At 41.2% G+C, this 21,789-nt stretch overlaps 1 protein-coding gene across 5 annotated transcripts in view; it reads right to left on the bottom strand.

Moving 5' to 3' along the window:
- The window catches only part of FOXN2 (forkhead box N2), a 76,070-nt gene extending 57,296 nt beyond the window's left edge, over positions 1 to 18,774 (bottom strand). For 2 of the 5 annotated variants that reach the window (XM_075536085.1, XM_075536088.1), the window contains exon 1: positions 18,341 to 18,504. The gene's annotated coding sequence lies outside the window, so the exon portion shown is untranslated. Of the gene's footprint in view, positions 1 to 17,309; positions 17,371 to 18,340; positions 18,505 to 18,667 lie in introns of those variants that run through there. The other 3 variants (XM_075536089.1, XM_075536087.1, XM_075536086.1) reach the window with 3 other exon arrangements.
- Positions 18,775 to 21,789: the final 3,015 nt, after the last annotated feature.

Raw genomic sequence — 21,789 nt, 5'->3', positions numbered from 1 at the left:
AATACTGTTATTGCTCTCGACACAACCTTCATTTTGAAACCAGCCTCATATGACCTGCGTTTTTGTTTTGGTTCATCAAGAGCATCCACTTCTAATAGGCTAAAAAAACAAGACTTTGAAAAAGAACTTTCATGGTAAAGCTGCCGGGGGGGGGGAAGAAGAGTCCATGCAGGCGGGGATGCAGGATGTGGATTAACACAGAGGCCGGAGGGGAGAGACAGAGCCCAGCCACAGACACATCCTTACCAGTTCAGCTGCCAGAGTAAGTGAATCACTACGGGTGCTTCTGTGAACTGGAGCCGTCCACGTCATAAGACGGCTCTGATTGGTTAGATGTGAGTAGACAAACATTCAAAGCCCTGCAGTGTCAGTGGGGCTTTGAATGAACAGCGGAGAAACAGCAATCACCAGCGAGATAACGGGCACTGGTCCCGTTTTGTGCTGAAAAACTCAGCTTATACACGAGTATATACAGTAGATTCTCATCTAGCAATTATCATGAACATACACATTTTTTGGTGTATACTTTAATAAGTCCTACATGTAAATAGCAAATAAGGAATAATTTCAAGTAACAACTTATTTAATGCACAATTGCATTAAATATAATATTTTTAAATATTAGAAATTATATTATTGGGTCTCTTTTGTGTTATTTTCAATTTTATGACTTTACAGTTATTGAGCCCTAAATTCATTAGCTGCTGTTATTCACTAAATAAATCTTATTTAAAATTTTATACTTAATCCAGTACACTGTCTAAGTCTTATTAGGAAAAAAATTAGTGCCCAAAAGCCTCAAATCAAAAACAAAATGACAATCAAACCTTGATACCAATTAATTTTTCCTTACACCTTTGAGTCAGTAATTAAATATTTATTTCCTACTACCCAGAGAAGGTTAAGAAGAAAATCAATTTTCACAGTCTCTGAAAAGCTTTTTTGTCATACTAGAGTGAAAAAGAACCATACCATCTGTTATGTTCTACTAGTATGGAAAGAAGTTGAAGCAATTGTACCAGAGGCCAGGAAGAGGACTTGCAGTCAGTTTAGGCTAAAAGCAAAGGATGATTACTTCACACTAAGCAGCGCCTACTAACAGATAAAGCTGTTTCTAAACAGTCTTGTCTTACTATTCTATTTTCCTACTTAAAAACCTGTCTCATTAAATGCTGACACAGCTGTATTCCTGAAGCATATGACAAAGGAGTGAATTTTTTTGGTTACACTATTTTAATATGTTCACAATATCTTGTTTCTTTTAGGTGGTCTTTGTACCATCTCAGCCCAAGAATTTAATATCATCTGTAAACCATTGCTTGCAAATGTCAAAAAAGTAATCAGAGAGCAGGCCTCATCTCAGATTGGTAGTTCTTCCATCTAATCACTTTGAAGTAACTTTAAAAAAAGGAGGGGGGCTAAAATAATCCTTGCAAATGGAAACAGGCAGTCATTCACTTATTTGAGATCACTAATGTTTTTGATAGAAAGCATATCATAAAAATCCAAATGTACATTAAATTATAAAAAATGATAATTACCTAAATTATTTTTCACACATGACCTTTAAGATATACTACAGAATGAAAATACATTTCTAATTACCTTCCCTACCTTTTTCTCACCTCCAATTCCCTTAGGAATGACCATATTTATTAAATATAATAATGTACCATTTCTTAAGAATAGAAGCCATAGCGTTTTATTTCCAGGAATTATTCAAGAGTATAATATGATTACAACACACTTGACAAGGTATTTTAGCCACTTATAGATCATTATTTTCAAAATTTGAAAGACTACTAATTTTTGAAAGGAAAACTATTGCCTTCCTATTTTTTTTTTTAAATTAGGAGTTGGTGGCAATAATTGTCTAGCATGTTTTTACTGGGAACAACTGATTTGCAAGGGGGCCCTGGTGGTGTAGTGGTTACACATTGGGTTTCGATCCACATGGTCAGTTTGAACCCACGACCATCTTCGAGAAAGAATTTTGCTTTCGACACTGTTAAAAAGTTAGTCTCAGCACAATCACTGAAGACAAATGTGTGCATAAGCAAATGTCGTACTGGCTATCAAAAGATAGAGTGTCTGGGGTCTTAAAGGCTTCCAGGTAAACAAGCAGCCATCTAACTCAGAAGCAACAAGCCCACATAAGCACACCAGCCTGTGTGACCACAAGAGGTGTCGAAGGAAGCAGGTATCAGGCATCAAAAAACAAAAATTCATATCATTTTGTACCCACCTTCCTGATATGATAGCTGAAGACAAATGGGTGCATAAGCAAATGTGTTGAAGAAAGCTGATGGTGCCCGGCTATCCAAAGATATAGCGTCTGGGGTCTTAAAGGCTTGAACATAAACAAGTGGTCATCTAGCTCGGAAGCAACAAAGTCCACATGGAAGAAGCACACCAGCCTGTGTGCCTAAGAGGTGTCAAAGGGATCAAGTATCAGGCATCGAAGAACAAAAAATCATATCATTGTAAATGAGGGGGAGTGCGCAGTGGAAATCCAAAGCTCACCTGTAGGTAACGGGACACCCCCTTACAGAAGGGTCGCAGGGAGATGAGCCAGTCAGGGTGCAGCACAGCAACGATAAAATGGACAGCTTTCCTCTAATTCTTAAATTCTTTCTCCCTCCTCCCCCCACTATCATGATCCCAAATCCAGCTAGACCGGAGAATGTACACTGGTACAGATAGGAACCGGAAATACAGGGCATCCAGGACAGATGATCGCTTCAGGACCAGTGGTGAAAGTGGCGATACTGGAGGGTGGAGGGAAGGTGGGGTAGAAAGGGGGAACCAATTATAAGGATCTACATATAACCTCCTCCCTGGGGGATGAACAACAGAAAAGTGGGTGAAGGGAGACATCAGACAATGTAAGACATAACAAAATAATAACATAAATTATCAAGAGTTCATGAGGGAAGGGTGCAAGGAGGCAGGGGGGAAAATGAGGAGCTAATACTAAGGGTTTAAGTGGAGAGCAAATATTTTGAGAATGATGAGGACAACGAATGTACAAATGTGCTTGACACAACTGATGTATGTATAGATTGTGATGAGTTGTATGAGTCCCCAATAAAATGATTAAATAAAAAAAAGTTAGACTCAGAAACCCACACAAGGGACATTGAGTCAGCACTGACTTGATGGCAGTGAGTTTGGTTTAGTTTTGGTATAACAAACAAGAGCCCTGGTAGCAATGAGGGTTAAGTGCTGGCCTGCAAGCAGGTCAAGCCCATGGACTGCTCCGGTGGGAAACAGAGCCCTGTCTGCTCCCATGAAGATGTCCTCTCTGAAACCTAACAGAGCAGTTCTACTCTACAAAGGCAGTGGTATAACAAATAACAAACGCTGGTGCTTTAAAGATATTCTGTCCACTGAAAACATTGGTACCTTCAGGTAAGGAAGACTAAGGGGAAGGAAAGACACACAAAAGGAAGAAATTCATCATCTTTCCCTATTGACTTATCAATGTATTGTTTGATTAAGATCCTCCATCATAAATATTGCCCCCTCCATGATTATAATGCTATATGGTATCATGCATCCAAGACAACTGAAACATTATGGTCTGTCTCCTGGAATAAAACTGCTTCTTAGTCATTGATTCAGGGGACACCACATGTGATGCATTGTCTCCGAACAATAACAAAAGTATGCAGGTGCATTTTCTTGTCAAATGGACTGGAGACAGAATACAAAAAGGTCAAAGTTGTTCCTCTTACAGAAACAGCTTCTCAAATGGAGGTAACAAAGGAAGTAAAAGCGAGTGTGAAGAAAAACCTCTTACTCATGCTGAAAGGAAAAACACTAAAATCTTAGGTGAAAAAACTGTCACAGTAATCTGAATACCCAACTCTATCTACCTTGTCTTGCATACATGCGGTTTGTAAACCATCATTAACTTCTATTTCCATCTAAATAATTTTGTGCTGTTTGTACACAATAAGCGTAAGATATGAGAGACCAAATGGCACCTGTGTGTAAGCCGTGGACTGATTAACTGCGAGCTAGGCAGTTCAAATCCTTAGGAGGAAGATGAGGTTATCTGTTCCTATAGAGATTTACAACCTTAAAAACCATGTATAAAGTTCAATGAGTCAGAATTGACTGGATGGCAATGGGTTTGGTTTTGTTTATTTAAGATATGGTATCTTTCATATTGTTAGAGCATTTTCTCTCAAATGTCTCAACTGTTCCTTGGGGAAGTTAAGATGAAGCAATAGCTTACAAGTTAACAAATGAAACACATTTGCGTCTAGCCAATCTTAATAATTTTTTATGTATAAAGACCAAATAACTTTATTTATGATGAATCCCTAACACATAACCCTACCTTTTACACAGATCTCAAAAGTAGTCCCACAAATAGAAAAAAAAATGAATGAGAACTATTTTGATTAGGAAAAAAGCTGTTTCTAACACGTTTTTAACAATGTTGATGACAACATAATTTGAGATTCTATTATCAAAACCAAATTTAAAATAGGTTTAATATGCCTCATATGCTATTAAATGCAATGATGGAAAAGCACTAATAGTTCTTAGACTAAACTTAGTTCAGAAAACCATCTTCTCAAACTTTATGATGGCAATCAATGTCATGTCCAAACCAACATGTGCACTTACGGTTCCAACTCATTAGTGACCCTACATACAACAGAGCAAAGTGCTGTTTGGTCCTCTGCCCTCCCCACAATTGTTCTTATGTTTGAGCCCATTGCTGCAGCCATTGTGTCAACCCATGTTTACCAAGCATGAGGTCCATCTCACTGGTCTCTCCTGATAAAAAGCTGTATATGAGAGAGGTAGAAAATAAATGGGCTGCCCCGGATCTGTGAAGTGGTGATCATTGGACCTTGCAGGGGAACCCGTTTGGTGGTGGGAGTCCAATAGAAAGGGGGGCACCATATATTTAGTACCTCAAAGCACCCCCTTCCAGTGACATGACAGGTTTTTATCTGTTGGGCAGGGATTTGAACTTGCAAGAACTGATCCAGTTGCTTAGGGTCAACAGAGCTCAATGGAATGGGAGATGTGTATGGAACTCATGAGTTGGGGTTCACAGTGGAACTGTACTGGCATAGATTCCTCACACCTAGTGTCCACAGTGATGTGCCATTGGAAAAAAACTAATGATGTTACAAGTACAATCACCACATACCCCAGGGGGATGGATGACAATATTTTATTTTTCTGTTTCTATGGGTTTCTGTTCTCCTGCCTAATTTAGGTTGCTTGTTGTTTGTGTTTGTCTTCTGTTGTCTGCTAGTTGGTTCTTACTGTTGGTGGGGTAGTTGAATTTGACATAATACAACTGCCAAAGTAAACCTGAGTTACGCATATCCCAGGGACAAGCAGATGGATTCTGGGCCCCCACTGAACTCTAGTCCCAATTAAAGAACAGTTAGTTTGGAAAACATGGCCGTGCTCCATACTCACCCTCTAGCAATGATCACTGAAGATAAGGGTGCTACAGCAAAGTGTGGTGAAGAAAGCTGATGGTGCCTGGCTATCGATAGGAAGTATCTGGGGTCTTAACAGCTTGTATTCAAAATAATAATTTATAAATTATCAAGGGTTCATGAGGAAGGGGGGGTAAGAAATAAGGAGCTGATATCAAGGGCTCAAGTAGAAAGAAAACATTTTGAGAATGATGATGGCAACACATGTACAAATGTTCTTGACACAATGGATGGAATGGATGGATTGTGATAAGAATTGTAAGAGCCCCTAGTAAAATGATTCAAAAAAAAAAAAGCTTGTATTCAAACAAGCAGCCATCAAAGTAAGGAGTCAAATAAGTCCACAGAGGACACCATCTTGTTATTCAAATATGACAAAAGGGAAACCTGTCAGAGCCTACATTGCGAACACCCAATTTGTAGAAGGCTATGAGGGCAGTGGAAGCCCTAAACCCATCTGCAGTTATCAAGTTAGATTGAGCAGCTGGCAGATCCCCTCTAGCCACAGGCAAGGGTCTCAAACAGCTTTGTTATCAGAGAGATCACAGTAATAGTGATTATACTAGATACTTGGTCAGTTGACCTTCCTCTTGACCCAACCTGAAATTGTTCTAGGTGCAAGTATTTCTTGCTTGCTCCATAAAAAAAAATTTCCTCTCTGGCCTTTTAAATATTCATGGTGGTCATTTCTTTCTCACTCATTCTTTGTATTTTTATCTCTGCATTACTATTACTTTATCCTTACCACTTTGTTTTGTTTTTTGTTTCTTTTGGGTTTTCCAGGTTGTGAGGCACAGAAGGAGCAGACTCATAGAAATAAGAACTGACACAAGAGTTATAGGGGAGGTAAGGGTAGAGAAGGGTAGACAGCGAGGGCCAGTTGGCTGGGGGAGCAAACACTGTGTGGGAGGGTGGAAGGAGCACTGGATCTGATGGTGATTACACAACTCATTTGAAAATTGATTAACCATGGGGGGGCGGCGGGAAGAGAAAAATGTTCTAAATTTGATTGTGGTAGTGATTGTACAACCCTTCTCTATATGACTGAACTACTGAATTGTGTGATGTGGAAATTAAGTGCCAATAAAACTGGTAAAATAAAAAATGAATACAAAGAAGGAAAATAATCACCAATGCAGGGAATATCCTTACTATCTAAAAATGGAAGTAATGTCACCAATCAACAGTAAGCTATTAAACATAACTCCTTCCCCATAATTTAAGAATGGCTCTACATATACAAAAAACTGCAGATTAGTCTTTAAGTATTGGAGGTAGCTAGGGACTAGATTTGACAGCACTAGCACTCATATATTTGCAAAATAATCCCATGACCCTTTCACATGTTTCCCAAAGGATCTTTAATAGATTCTTAAAATGCTCTCTCTATTAAGAAGAAACAATTAGGGCGAAAGAGCAGGTTTCAAAGCTTTTTGTCATGTAATAGCAATGAAGAAAAGTGATAACATTTTAAAAATGGAAATGGTAAGGATTTGTCAAGATTTCGGGGGGGGAAAAAGATATAACCCCCCTCTCCCCCAGAAATCAGGTAAGAAAGCAGCTGTGATGGCAACATGATTTTTTATTCTTTCTTAATTTACATAAAAACAGACCAACTAACTATAGAGCAAATTTGAAAACCCCTGGAAAACATTTACAACAAAGCTATTATACAAAGTATCTCAGTAAACCTGCAAAGACAAAGAACTAAACACAAACCAAAAGCCACAAGACTTGTTTCCTATCAGGGTCTCAGTGAAAAAAATACATAGAGAAGTATTTATCTGAGTGATTTGAAAATGGAAACACAGCAGGTATTTACTAGAAAACACAAAGGAACATTTGTGAATAAAAGTTAAAACTGAGGTGTCTACTTCAAATAGTGGCTAAGTCTAAGGGACCCACAGTGAGACCTACAAGCCTGGGAACCGTCTAGTCACCTTGAACTCTTGAAACTGAAACTACAGTCTCCTTTCCAAGGCAGAGCTCCACACTTGAGAGAAACGTTTGAGAGGGAAACAAACCTGAGCAGGATAAGAGACACACAAGATGAAGCAACAAGAGTCCAGACAGAGGAGCACAATAGTCAGGAAATCTCAAACACTATCCACTACGTTTGCTAATGATGCAAACACCTCACCACACACGGAATCCAGGTCAGATAAGCCTCTCAGGAAGAGAAGGAGTAGGGTTACCAGGAGGATAAGGTGGGGCGAGGAAGGGGCAAGAAACTGCAGGGGAAGGGAGATAGCGGTTGGTGTAAGATATGAAATGATAACTTATAAATTATCAGGGAGTCATGAGGATGGGAGGGAGGGTAAAAAAGGAGCTGATACCAAAGGCTCAAATATTAAGTAAATTTTTAGAAAATAATGATGGCAACATATATACAAATGTTTGATACAATTGATTGCTATAAGAGTTGTAAGAGCCCCCAATAAAATGATCTTTAAAAAAACAAATGAAAAAAAGAATATAATTATTTAATAAAATGTCAATTTAAAAAGTGATACATCGATAAAATTTTAATAAATATATAGACCAGGGAATTTGAGATATGAAGCAATGCAGCTCATAAATATGTGAAATAAGAAACAAAGCTGGTTGGAAATAATTAAAAATAATACAAGAATAACCATACCAAATAAACCCTAACAGAAAGAGGAAATGAAAGAAGGAAAACTTAATCAAAAGAAATAGGAAATCACTCCAGATAGAGCAAGATATGACAAAATAACGATGTATAAATTACAAAGGGCACATGAGGGAGGGGGGAGCGGGGAGGGAGGGGAAAAAAAAAAGAGGACCTGATGCAAAGGGCTTAAGTGGAGAGCAAATGCTTTGAGAATGATTGGGGCAGGGAATGTATGGATGTGCTTTATGCAATTGATGTATGTATATGTATGGATTGTGATGAGTTATATGAGTCCCTAATAAAATGTAAAAAAAGAAAAGGGGAAAAAAAAGAAAGAAAGAAAAGAAAATGATTAGGGCAAAGAATGTACAGATGTGCTTTATACAACTGATGTATGTATATGTATGGACTGTGATAAGAGTTGTATGAGCCCCTAATAAAATGTAAAAAAAAAAAAAAGGAAATCAAAGACTCAAGAGAAAACGACAATAGTTAAGACAAGCAAAGATGATCCAACATAGATAGATAGATATAAAGAGATAGAGTAAAATCAAAGCAAAGGAAAAAATACAAAAATCATTAAAGAAGCATAAACCAGAATTTAAAAGATCTGAAACCACTTATTGAAAGGATATCTGTCTCTCATTACAGATATGAAATCTGTATGTCTCAGAATATCAATACAAAATGACCAACACCAAATCATGATAATCTAGAAAAATTAAAGAAACTTCTAAAGAAAATAAGTAAATAAATAAAATCCTGATGTCTTATAAAAGAAATAAAGTTAGATTATTATTGACCTCTTCAAACAGAAGTTTATGCTCTGTAAGTATATAACACAGTGGTTCTCAGCCTGTGGGTCTTGACCCCTGTGAGGGCCGAACAACCCTTTCAGAGAGGTCGCCCAATTCACAACAGTATCAAAATTACAGTTATGAAGTAGTAATGAAACTAATTTTATGGTTGGGGTCACCACAACATGAAGAACTGTATTAAAGGGTCACAGCATTAGAAAGGTAATTTAAGATAATAAAGGTAACATTAAGATATCAACATATAATATATATTTGAGATAACATTGATAATCTTTAAGGTAACATATTTAATATATTTAAACAAAGAAAAAGTGAGGCAGGGACTTTGTAACTGATAAAATTGAATTTCAACTACATAGGGTTAACAGTGTAAAAGAACTCAGAGATCATTATTTTCATAAGCCCTTCCTAAGGAATCAACTAGATTAAAATAGAAGCCAAATAACTACAGGCAACAGAAAGATTGATGGTGAACATTAAAAGGTTCTATTTGCATACTTGAGTAAATGAGGGTTAAAACATGAGATTACAGTATGTAATGGTCATATGAACACTGAATTATGTCCATGTGGAACCTGCACATGGACCAAGAGGCAGCTGCCGTTCAAGAGACACTTCCTGTTATAAACTCAGATCTGCTGTGCCTCAGTGAGAGTCTTTCACCATATTTTCAACCTGTAAACAACAAAAATCCTCACAATTGGACAAATAAGCAACAGGATAAAGTGAAGAAAGACTTAAGTTGTTAAAGATTTCATGTTACTTGAATGAACAATTCAAGTTCATTTGTTGCAAAAGACCTTTTGAAAGCATCCAAAAACAAAGATGTTGCTTTAATTATTAAGGTACAAAGACTCAAACCATGGTATTTTCAAATGCTTCATATACATGTAAAAGCTGGACAATAAGGAAGACCCACAGAAGAAGTAATGGAGCTGAATTGTGTTGATGGCTAAGAATACAGAAGATACCATGAACTGGACAGATAACAAACTCTTGGAAGAAGCAAGCCCCTTTGAAGGCAAGATGGCCAGACTTCATCTCAAGTACTTTGGACAAAGTCATCAGGAGGCGCCAGTTCCTGTGGACAGACGTCAAGCTTGGTAAGGCAGAGCGAAACAGTGAAGAGGAGGAAAATCCTGAACAAAATAGACTGACATAATGACTGCAACTATGGACTCAGCCACAGCAATGATTATGAGAATGGTGCACATTAGGCAGTGTTTCAAACGGGAACTCGGGCAGATATAAGTCATACTTCTCATACAACACTGGCCATGTAAGCTGGAAATGGGATAATCAATACACTTTAGAAAAAGATAGAATATACAATAATGTTTCAGTAAATTAATGGCAATGAATTGGAATCCACATGACAATAGTTAAATAAAAGAAAACAGGAAGTGGGTGTTAACAAACCCAGGGACAAGTGATCTATAATCGATGCCGAGGAGGGTGTAGGAGGCCTGGTATGGCTTGATCAAGGGCAATGGAACTTAGAGGAATCACTGAAACTCAAATGAGGACTGAACATGATAGTGAGACAAGAAGAAAAGTAAAAGGAACTAGAGGAAAGAACTAGTAGGTAAAGGGCATTTACAGAGGTCTAAATACAGGGACGTACATAAGTAAATATAATTTTGATGGGAGAATAGACCTTTGAACATATATTTATAGGTTTAGTATTAAAATAGTAGCTGGACATGGGGCCTCTACTTAAGTACTTCCTCAATGCAAGAACACTTTGTTCTATTAACCTGGCATTCCATGATGCCCAGTTTCCCGACATGATAGCTGAAGACAAAACAGGTGCTTAAGCAAATGTGGTAAAGGAAGCTGATGATGCCTGGCTATCAAAAGATACAGTGTCTGGGGTCTTAAAGCTTGAAAATAAACAAGCAGCCATCTAGCTTTGAAGCAACAAAGCCCACATGGAGGAAGCATACCAGCCTGTGTGATCATGAGATGTCGACAGGATCAGGTATCAGGCATCAAAAATCATATCATTGTGAAGGAGGGGGAGTACAGAGTGGAGACCCAAAGCCCATCTGTGGGCAATTGGACATCCCCTTACAGAAGGGTTACAGGGAGGAGATGATCCAGTCAGGGTGCAGTGTAGCACCAATGAAACATACAACTTTCCTCTAGTTCTTGAATACTTCCTCCCCCCATTATCACGACCCCAATTCTACCTTACAAATCCAGCTAGAACAAAGGATGTACACTGGTACAGATAAGACCTGGAAGCACAAGGAATCCAGGACAGACAAACCCCTCAGGACCACTAATGAGATTAGCCACACGAGGAGGGGAAGGAGAAGGTGGGGGAGCAAGGGGGAACCAATCACAATGATCTACCTATAACCCTCTCCCAGGGAGATGGACAACAGAAAAGTGAGTAAGGGCAGTCATCAGTCAGTGTAAGACATGAAAAAAATAATAATTTATAAATTATCAAAGGTTCATGATGGAGGAATGGCGGGGGGGGGGAGGTAGGGAGGAAAAGGAGGAGCTGATAATAAGGGCTCAAATATAAAGCAAATATTTTGAGAATGATGATGGCAATAATTGTACAAATGTGCTTGACACAATGGATGTGTGTATGGATTGTGATAAGAGTTGTATGAGCCCCCAATAAAATGATTTTAAAAGAAAGAAAACAATCCTTCATTGTTTGAGGAATCCAAGGACCCAATTATCATAAAATTTTGGCTTTACATAAAAGGAAAAGACTCAAGCCAAAAAAAGTCTTTCCTATGTACCAAATAGTAGAATGACAGGAAAGTGTTGTCTAAAATTTTATTCTCATAATGATATTCCAAAAGACAAAAAAACAAAATTATGAAACAGAAAAAAAATCACCACTTATCAACTTGTCTTGGATTAATAGAGCTAAGCAGTGAGTAAAATCAGCTAAAAACATAGAGAGCAAAAAGCATCATGATGACTTCTGATAAAGAACCCACACAGTAAGTGCTGTGAGAAGGGCACAAAGTGCCATAGGTTCAGGGGGAACGCCCTTTCCTGCTCCATAATACTAACATTCTAATAGGCCCTTCTCAGACGCCTCCAAACCACACTTCCCAATTCTATCAAAGTGATCTTTCAAACACCCAAAGCCCCTTTCAGAACACTCTTCAGAGTACTGCACAAAGCAAATTATTAAAATGTCTACAAGGACTAGACACGGAGGCAAACAATTCAAAGAAGCTGAAGTGGCAAAAGACAACAGAAAGTGATAGGGCTGGGGTTTGCCTATAAAGGGGACCTGGGTTTATAAACTTTAACCAATTATCTTCATCCAGGGACATTAAACCAATGTTGATATAATATTCTGATTTTCAAGTGATGACAAACTTGCAGTTTTTGTGTAAAATGAATCAACAGTTAAATATTGAAAAATTATTATTACAAGACAACCAAAATCTAGATGCAGACCAAAAACTATTCCACAGGCCCTTAGGTATCATGAGAATTGAATGGTGGCCTTTACAAATTGACAGATGTTAAATAACAACTTTTTCTCTTATTAAATTTTCATCTCACAGTGATCCCATGTTTTTATCTCCATTATAGTAATTATTAGCTATTTGGAATTATTCGTTTGTTTAACTTTCCATCTCTGCCACTAGGCTTTCAAATTTCTGATGCTATCCCACAATAAGAAATAAGTTTTTCATAAAGATTCATGACACACATATATTTGAAACAACATTTCAAGCAAATACTTTTACACTTAACATGTATTGAAATTTTCTATTCTAGTGTTTTAAGAAATGCTGACAACAGTTTATAACATAATTTTCATTATCCATTTGAAAACATACTGCCCAAGAACATGGATATACTTCTGGGCAGTGTCCTGCACTGACCATAACATATAGTAAGAAAATGTTTTAATGAATGAACATAGCAGGGTTTTATACAATAAACAAGAGCAAGGTTTTGAAGTAAAATTCATCACACACCAACTTATATATGAATTTTTTAGCAAAAGACGTAATTTTCCGTGAGTCTCAGAATAACAGCACTTACTTACCTCACTATACTTATCAATAGTAGCATTCCTACCACATAATAGACGTTCTATAAATACTTTTCTCTCCCTACCTTGTACTTTTCCCTCTTCTTTCTAGAGCATGAAGCCCTGGTTAGCAGTGGGACAGCAGCTCCCACAGTTAGTGTTTCAAACCGAGTAGGCTCTCAGTGGGAGGAAGAGGAGGCTATCTGCTCTCAGAAAGTAACAATCAGTTTCAGAAAGTGTGGGCATAGTCACTGTGAGTTGGAATCAACTTGATAGCAGTGGGTTTAGGGTGGGTTAGCCAAGATTCATTGTGTGTGGGTTTTTTTTGTTTTTTAAAGATTCCAAGTCACAGTACAAATAAAATGGATTTTAAATTCTGGCAGTATTTGGGTTCAAATACTCAAATACATTTACATAACTTTGAATCTCTATGGTAATAAAACTCCATGTAGAATTGTTACTGGCAATTAAATCAAACACCCATGTGTCTTCAGTTCTGTGCCAGTACATCCCTCACCCCATCACACACCTAAAGTCAAACTCTGACAATGAAACAAAGATCTACATAGCTGAGGGGCTAAATTAAATCACACAAGCTCCTGTAAAGTAGGAGACTGTGGCACTCTTGCTCACAACTTGGCACTTAAATACAACAGTTATTCAATAAATATCCAAGTTTAAATGTTTACTTATGGGGGGAAATCAGGATGAAGAAAATAAAAGAATCAAGTGGGGTTCCAAAAAAGTTCTTAGGAAAATGGAATTTAAAAGTAATGGAACTTCCCAAAACTTTTTGAATACCTTTCTCATACTTGAATCAAACTTAGGATAAGGCATCGGGCGTGGGCTGTGCTCAGTGACTTGCTCCCCAAGAAGAATGTAGGATTAGGGGATGTGTGAATCTGTCTACAGCAGTGAACTGGAGCAAACACAACCCCACCCAAGGTTATCAAGGCTGACTGCAAACAATGCCAGGTTTTGTTGTTAGCATGGGCCCTTGTTGCAATAAGGGAGAAAGGTGTGTGGGGGGGGGGGGCAGTAGACATGACACTATCTGGGTTGTCTTCCCTCCTCAAGTGCCTGCCTAACGCATTCTCTCATGACATAAACATCAGACATTTCAGCTCAGGAACCAGCACTGCAGATTTCCTGAGAAGTGCTCCTCCACAGTAATCATGGCATCAGAGACAAACAAACAAGGAAAGCCCTAGACATGGGATTTGGAATAGAAAAAACAATTATCAAAGAAAAATTAGTAAAACCTGAATAAAATGTTTATGGCGATTATATTTCTTTAAGGGTGACAAATGTACCACTGTTGTGAAGTAGTTAACAAGAGAAAATCGAGTGAGGTGAATAAAGAAACTCTACTACTTTGCAACTTTTCTCTAAATGTAAAACTATAATAAAACATTTGAATTTTAAAAATTGGATTAAGGGAAATAAGGAATACTGAAACAAGAGGCAAACAATGATAAATATTATCTTTACATGTGATAGCATTCTCATTCTGTGAAAAACAGCTATTAATAAAACAAGTCTATAGTATTAATTATAGTCACATAAAGCATCGTCCTTAGTCCTCAACACTTGAAATGTTACTTCTATGACAAAAGTTTGCAATGGCCACCTCTGTATGAATTATACCCACAATTCTGGTCACAGCAACTTATATTCACTCGCACTCACTTTACACTCCTTTCATACTTTAATAACTCATCTCGCTTGATGAGGTTTTCTTCCCAAAGCCTTCACTTTAATTATTGGGGTTTTTGTTTTTTCACATCAGAATAGGTCTTGTTTTCATGTCTCTCTATTCCCAGTTAGTTGTTTAAATCCTGTACACTGTGATCAATTGAACCTTCTCCAAGTACGGATTTTTATCATATCATTCTCCAGTTCATATGTCATCTTTCTTTTTTACTTAATGCTATTTAATTCAGAAGCAATCTTTCAAGACCACGCATAAGTGGTTATTTTGTATTGTTCCCTTCACTTGTAAATAAAGACCTTTCCATCCATTTCATCACCCATCTTTCCTTTATTCAGAAAATAATCAAATATTCACTAAGCATTTAACATGCCTGAGAAAATTTAAGTCTCCCCTGGGTGATCAAAGGCCTTATGTTATAGTGATAAAAGCTAAAAAGACAATAAAAATAGAGGAATATGTGTGCTGGTCAATGTTGTAACTTTAGTTCCTATGACACATGGTAGATGATCAAAAATATTTAATGAAAACAAGGCCATATAGAATGCTACAGCCAAAAAAGAATGGTATGCTATTAGAGAAGGCAAAAAATTTTCAGTTGCAGAGGTGAAGGGAACTCTAAAATTCCATGATTGATTCTGAGACTTCTCAAGGTGCTCAAGATTTCAGCTGGGGCTCAAGCTCGAGTAAATCAGCAGCAGCTATGATGGTGGGTGCAGGTGCATTTCCAATTTTAAAAAAATGTTAGAGCAGCAAAAGAAGAAAAAGTAAACTTGTAACGCCAGGTTGAGGCAGAGAATAATGATTTTATATGTTAGTAGAAGATAAGATGGGCGAAGGCTGGGGTCAAAGCTTAAAAGGTCATGAGAAGTTAGGTGTTCCTATTTGATGTAGGGGTTTTGGTCATTGGAGTGGCATTGTCTTCAGGTACCTTAATCTAGTGGGAGTAATGAGAAGATGAGACATCAGATAGCAAGAGCCTTATTTTCCCCGAGGAGGCTCTTCTATCTACTCAAGCCATCTAAGGTTTCCCTCAATTCTTACAGCACTAGACTGTATCATACAATTTAGCTCCTAAGTATATATAAACTTATTTTTCAGGTATATTAAATCCTGCTCTGAGCTAAGAATAGATATCAAATCTCAAGACCTCTTTTTCTTCCCTAAGAAATTAGTAAAATATCATTGGATGATCAAAACTATTTCTGAGGATCGTTTTGCTCAATCTTAAAGCAAAACCCAGCTACTAAAATGACAATCATATATAAACAAAAGGCATTTTAAAATTTCTCACACATACACACACAAAATAGTTAAATAGAGGGAGTGCTTTGTAAAGTTTCATTTTTGATAGCTGGATTCCATACTTAATAACATTCCAATAGATCCTCCAGCATATTTTTAGTGCTTCCTGCTTTATGTAAGTATTCGTCACCTCATTTACTTCCCTTTCTCAACTAAGCATTGCTCCCAGTGGTCAGCGCACACACTCGTAACAGCATCCTCTAGTCTGCACTGAAGCCCTCCAATATTTTAAACTACTCATTGAGCACTACTGTTAAGGTGTAATTTTTAAATTCTAATACACAGTGCTGCTAGATTCTCTATACAATTCTTCACAAAAACCAAATCCGCTGCCAATCAGTCAACTCAGAACTGAGAGAACAGAACTGCCCCATAGGATTTCCTAGGCTTGGCATCTGAGGAAACAGCCAGAGTCAACTCTCTCGCACGAAGCAGAGGATTTTGAACCAATCACTTAGCAATCAGCACTGAAATTACACCATCAGCACTGAAATCTGTTTAGTAACCAAGAATTGAGTTTAAATGCTAATGTTTTCAAAAGTCATCAAAAGTTTGTAATCTTATCTGCAACTCTTTGTACCTTTTATTGTCATGTGGTAGAAATTAAATGTATTCTCTTAACTGAAATTTCTTCATGTTACTATCCACACTACTTTTCCATGAAAAGCTTTTAAGAAAGTGCACCATTCACTAATCCAGGGAGTATTATTTCGTCCCTAAGAAAGCATTTCAATGGTTATACCAGTATATTTTCTTTACAAGTAAAAAATTTTACGCAAAAGTCATTGTGATTTTTTAAATTAAACTACCAGTTAAACCTTTCAGGCTGCGATTAATTTTTTTTTTCCGGATCACACTTCAACTCTCATTGACATTTTTTGGAGAAATTAAAATGGCTGTTTTCCAGAGTTGGGAAACTCCGTAATGTACTATTCTATTGCCCAGATCCGCGGACCTAGTACCTAAATGGATGGCGCCCAACACCGCAGAGATTTTCCCGATTAATTAGCAAACCGGCAGAGGAAGGCAAAAACGTCGAGAGCACACCTTAATAAGAGAACTGTCGGGAGGCAGAACTAAGCTTTGCGCAGGAACATACAGTAAGCGTTCAGCTTGTTTCACTTCCTCGAGTCACAACCACCAGACAGACACAGGCAAGCAGCGCTCCGGCTCGCCGACAAAGCCGTGCCCCGAGGAGCCCACCGGTGCCAGGGCAGCCCCGGCGCGGCGCGGCATGGCACTGCGCGCTCGGCGACCACGTGGCTGTCACCGTCGGAAGCCAGACGGGAAAAAGGGCACCAAACTACGCGGGCACCCCGTACCCGCCCTCCCCTCTCACCTCGGATTCCGCGCCGGCGAAGCGAGTCCCGGTCATTTCTTTACACGCGCGGGCTTCCCCACCCCCACCCCACCCCCTAAAGGGAACCCACTGCACGGGCCGCTTGCAGCGACTCCCAAGTCGGAATCCGGGCCACGATCTCGCACGGAGTCAGTATTACCCCAAGTCCCGGGCCGGGTGCGGGGGGCAGACGCAGCTCTAACCCCCACCGTCCCCCCGCTTCCAGACCATCTGCTGCGGCCGCGGGGCCAAGTGGGCAGACAGACAGACGTCCTGCCGGCCTCCTGCCTCGGCCGCCCGCCCCGCGAGGGAAAGGAGACGGCTGGAGAGCAGAGGTAACCTCGGGGGCCGGCGGAACGGCAAACAGGAAGTGTGCGTGCGGCACCCTGAAACACTCCCTCCCGAGCCCCCGCGACGGGCGCCCTCGGACGGGCAGAGGGTGTGGGCTCTGCCGGCCGGCCGGCCGCCCGCACATCCGGGGCCTGCCCCGGCCCACCCGACGCCCGGGGGCGCCGCAGCTCTAAGTTCAGTCCTGGCCGCGCCCAGCGCCGGCCCGGCACCACTCCGCCCGGCCCAGCCGGGCCCGCCCGGGGCCGGACAAGGAGCGCACGCCCGGCCCGGCCCGTCGCGCTCCACTTCCAGCCGGGGAGGGGGTACTGCACCGACTCGCGAGAGCTCCCGAGTGGAGCCCTGACCCTCCCCGCGGGCACCGCGAGCCCTCCCGGAGAGCCAGCAGCCTCCGCCGCAGTTTCCCCCCGGGCGACACCCCTCCCCGGCGACCACTGCCTCTGAGGAAAAACTCGCAACTCCTGGGGCCACACTCCCCCTCCCAGTGCGACACCCCCTGGGAGCCCACGCGCGACCTGCCCACGCGCCGGGAAGACCCCGCGCCAGCAGCGCCAATTCCCCACGGAACAAAAATGTCCGGGCGCGTCACGGGACGGCCGCCGCCGCGCTGCCTCGGCGCCCCGAGCGGCGCCGCGGGCCGGGCGGGGAGCGCGGCCGCCCCGGGGCGCCCGCCCGGGACTCACCGTCAGCTCGGCCGCCGCAGGAGGAAGGCAAGGGACGGGCAGGGGAAGACACAATATGGCAGGGCCCCGCAGCGGCTCCCTGCAGCCGCCTCCGGGAAGACTCGGCAAAGAGCAGGCAGCGGCAGCTGCGGTGGCGGCCGCGGCAGCTCCACATCCCCCCCAACCCCCCCGCTCCCGCGCTCTTCCTCCTCCTCCCCCCGCCCTCCCCCCGCTGTCATGGCAACGCGGCGCCCGGGAGATTGGCCCCGCCCCCGTCCCCGTCCCCGCCTCCCGCGACCCCTTTGGAAAGGGGCGCGGCCCACCCTTCTGGGTCTCCTCCCACCTCACCTCCTGCCCAAGGGACGGGTCCCCGACCGGCGAGCAGCCTAGGCCGGAACAGCAGGTCGGGTGGGACGCGGTGTCCGGAAGGGCGGGGTTCGCACGGAAGGCAGGGAGGAGTCGTCGTGGGCTAGTGCGGGTTTCGGGGTGAGACCAGGCTGGGGAAGGCGGGAAAATGGAAAGGCCTCGCCTGTCCCGACACGGACCTATAGGAGTGCGGCGGAGGCGCGGCGCGGCTGCTGAGTGGTCGGGATGGCGCGGGGCGGGGCGGGGCGAGGGGAGGGGTCCGCCCCGGCAAGTCTGCGCACGGTGCTAGTCCAGGGGCTGCGGCGACGGTGTGGAGGCGAGCGTTACCCGGTGCTCCGCACTGCCCGAACCGCTGGGATTCCCTCCGGGCTTCGAAAGCCTTGTATGAACTATATAGCATTCCTAGAAACCTAAACGATTATTGCACTGGGATTGTATCCGGAAACTGAAGCCAGTATGTTTATGGGGAGGGTGGGGGGAATTGTAATGGGGACTTAGATCCAAAACTTCATAAACAATGGCATTTTTGAGTGCTGACCAAGTGCCAAGACTGTGTTAAGGCTTTTACATGCATTATCCTAACCATAATCCTCACATAGGATTATATAACAGAAGGCAGGAGACCCGCACACATACACATCTGGTACAGTCTAGCATACTCCTAACTTTTCAGTATTTTTTAAAAGCCCCATTTGAAATACACTTCGTTTTGTTTTTGCTAAACCTGTCCACCCCGTTTGGCCCGTTGTGAATTCCCACTTTACCAATGACGACACCGAGGCTTGAAAAGTGGCATGGTAAGTGGCAGATAGAAAACTCAAACCATCAAAATCCTGATAAAGAAATCTCTGAATTCCTATTTCTACAATTTCAAAAATAAGATTGATGATACCTATCTCAAAAAGGTATTGACTGGGGTTTTTTTAAACGTATGTGAAAGATCTAGACAGTGACTGATACATAATAGGTGCTCAATAAATGTTCACTTCCTGAACAGTGAATACTAATTGGATATCCTTTATGTGGCAGGTTCTGAGTAGAAAGAGCTGAGTAACAAACAAGGTACCTGCTGGTAATAAAACAAATCAGACTGTAGAGTGGCAGAGATACAAGCAGATTATAACCATCAGAATAAAAACAATGTTGCAAGAGTTTGAGCCCCTCTCCCCACACATAAGAACAGTTTATGTGCTTCACCACCCCACCCCCGCACCCCCACCCCAGGGTTCCGTTTGTTGTTCACTACACTGCCTTGGAAGACCTTGCAGCTGCCTAAGACGCCAGCCCCAATGCAAATGCACAATGATCTTCATCTGGAACAAGAGTTGCTACAATGTTTCCCTTCAAAGCCGGTCACTGTTGCCCCCTCACGTGGACAAACAGAAGTTCCTGGGAGAAGTCTATAATGCAAAAAGTGTAGGGGAAAGTTGAGAGAGTGACTTCAGGGCTCTGGCTTGTTTTATCTGTGCTGGCTACTAACAAACTATCGATCTTCATTTCCTCAAAGAGTGCTTGATGTATTGAACTTTTATCTTTCTCCCTCTTTACTCCTATTCCAATCTATGGAAACCCAGGTGGCCCAACATTCCTTGTCAACGCTAGAAAAATCACATCCTTTGAGAGCTGTACGATACTTTAGCAGTGTGTCACTCCCTTAGAGCCCTGCTGGTGGGCTTGAGACTGCGATCTTTTGGTTCACAACTGATTCCTTAACTACTATGCACCAAGGCTTCTTCTTTGTAACAATCTGTCCCCAAATTGAGTGGCTTAAAACTATTGCTGTATTTACTGTGACTAAACGATAATGATTTTCATTTATCCAAATTCATGGGTAAAGAATTTTTAATAGTCTTATTGGCACATAAGTCATGTAATTCAATAGTTCAATCATTATAAAAGGTGTCTAATCATCACCATAGTCAATTTTAGAACATTTTCTTGTACTCATGTTAATAGCCCCCCGTTTCTCCCCAACCTTTTCTGCCATACTCCCAAGAAGCCATGAATCCAGTTACTGTCTCGATAGATTTACCTATGCTGGATTTCATAGACAGAAAAAGAATACAAAGCAACAATAACAAAATAAAACCAAGAGTACCTCAACAAAAGGAAAATATAAAACTACTAGACTAAGTTTGAAGTAGGTGAGAAGGGAAATTAAATGAGAAAGTGTTGGTTTCATTGCATTTGCAGTAATTGCTTTCCAATACACTCCGCATGATAGCAGGGCTGTTCACATCCCTGGGGCAGGACTTTGGATGATGCCTCACAGAGAGAGCTCCTCTCTGCTCTGGGTCTTTGTGCTGGGACCGGAAGTGCCCAGAACGCTTCTTCCCTCACACACCTGGCATCTCAGGTAGGATGGATCCAATGACTGGGATCTAGTTGGAACAACCTGACAGTATATGTAAGGGACCTTGTCTCTCATTGTTGTCTGGGTTCTTTGATCTTAATTAGTTGTAGAATTTCTTCCTTTCCACATGAGTTCTATTCATGAACTCCCTAGGGTGTATCAGACTTCTTACATTCAAGTTTAAGGCTCCTAAGAGAATTAGGCTTGGGACTGGAGCGTTGTCATTTCTACTGCCTACTATTGGATAAAGCAAACCACAGGCTTAGTCCATAGTCAAAGTGAAGGAAATACATAAGGGCATAAATACTAGACATGGGACTAAGGTGGTGTCAGAGCTTCCAGAGGAAGAACAATCAAGAAAGAATGAATAAATAGGCTGTCCACTTCTGAGGAATTAGTTCCTGAAAACCTTATGAATAGTAGTGAAACGTTATCAGCTATTCTGTCAGATGAGCCCTTCAGTTTGGAAGTCATTCAAAATACAAGACGATGGTTTCGTTCTGTCACGCGTAGGGTCATTATGAGTCAGTACTGCCTCGATTGCACCTAACAGCTACCACCACCAGAGCAGGAGACTGATTGACACGGATTGTCACATTGGATGAAAATCTCAAATCCTAACCACAGGCTGTTTACAAGAGACGTACCTAGAATAAAAAATAAAGAAAGGGTTGAGGATTAAAAAAAGGGGGGGATGCAATAATGTGATTTTAAAATTGTGCTCTTTATACTAAAACACTGCAATAACTAT

The sequence above is a fragment of the Tenrec ecaudatus genome, chromosome 17 (assembly GCF_050624435.1).
Source record: "Tenrec ecaudatus isolate mTenEca1 chromosome 17, mTenEca1.hap1, whole genome shotgun sequence".
NCBI lineage: Eukaryota > Metazoa > Chordata > Mammalia > Afrosoricida > Tenrecidae > Tenrec > Tenrec ecaudatus.
Note: the sequence above shows the minus strand (reverse complement) of the source record. Positions and strands in the feature narration are given on the sequence as shown.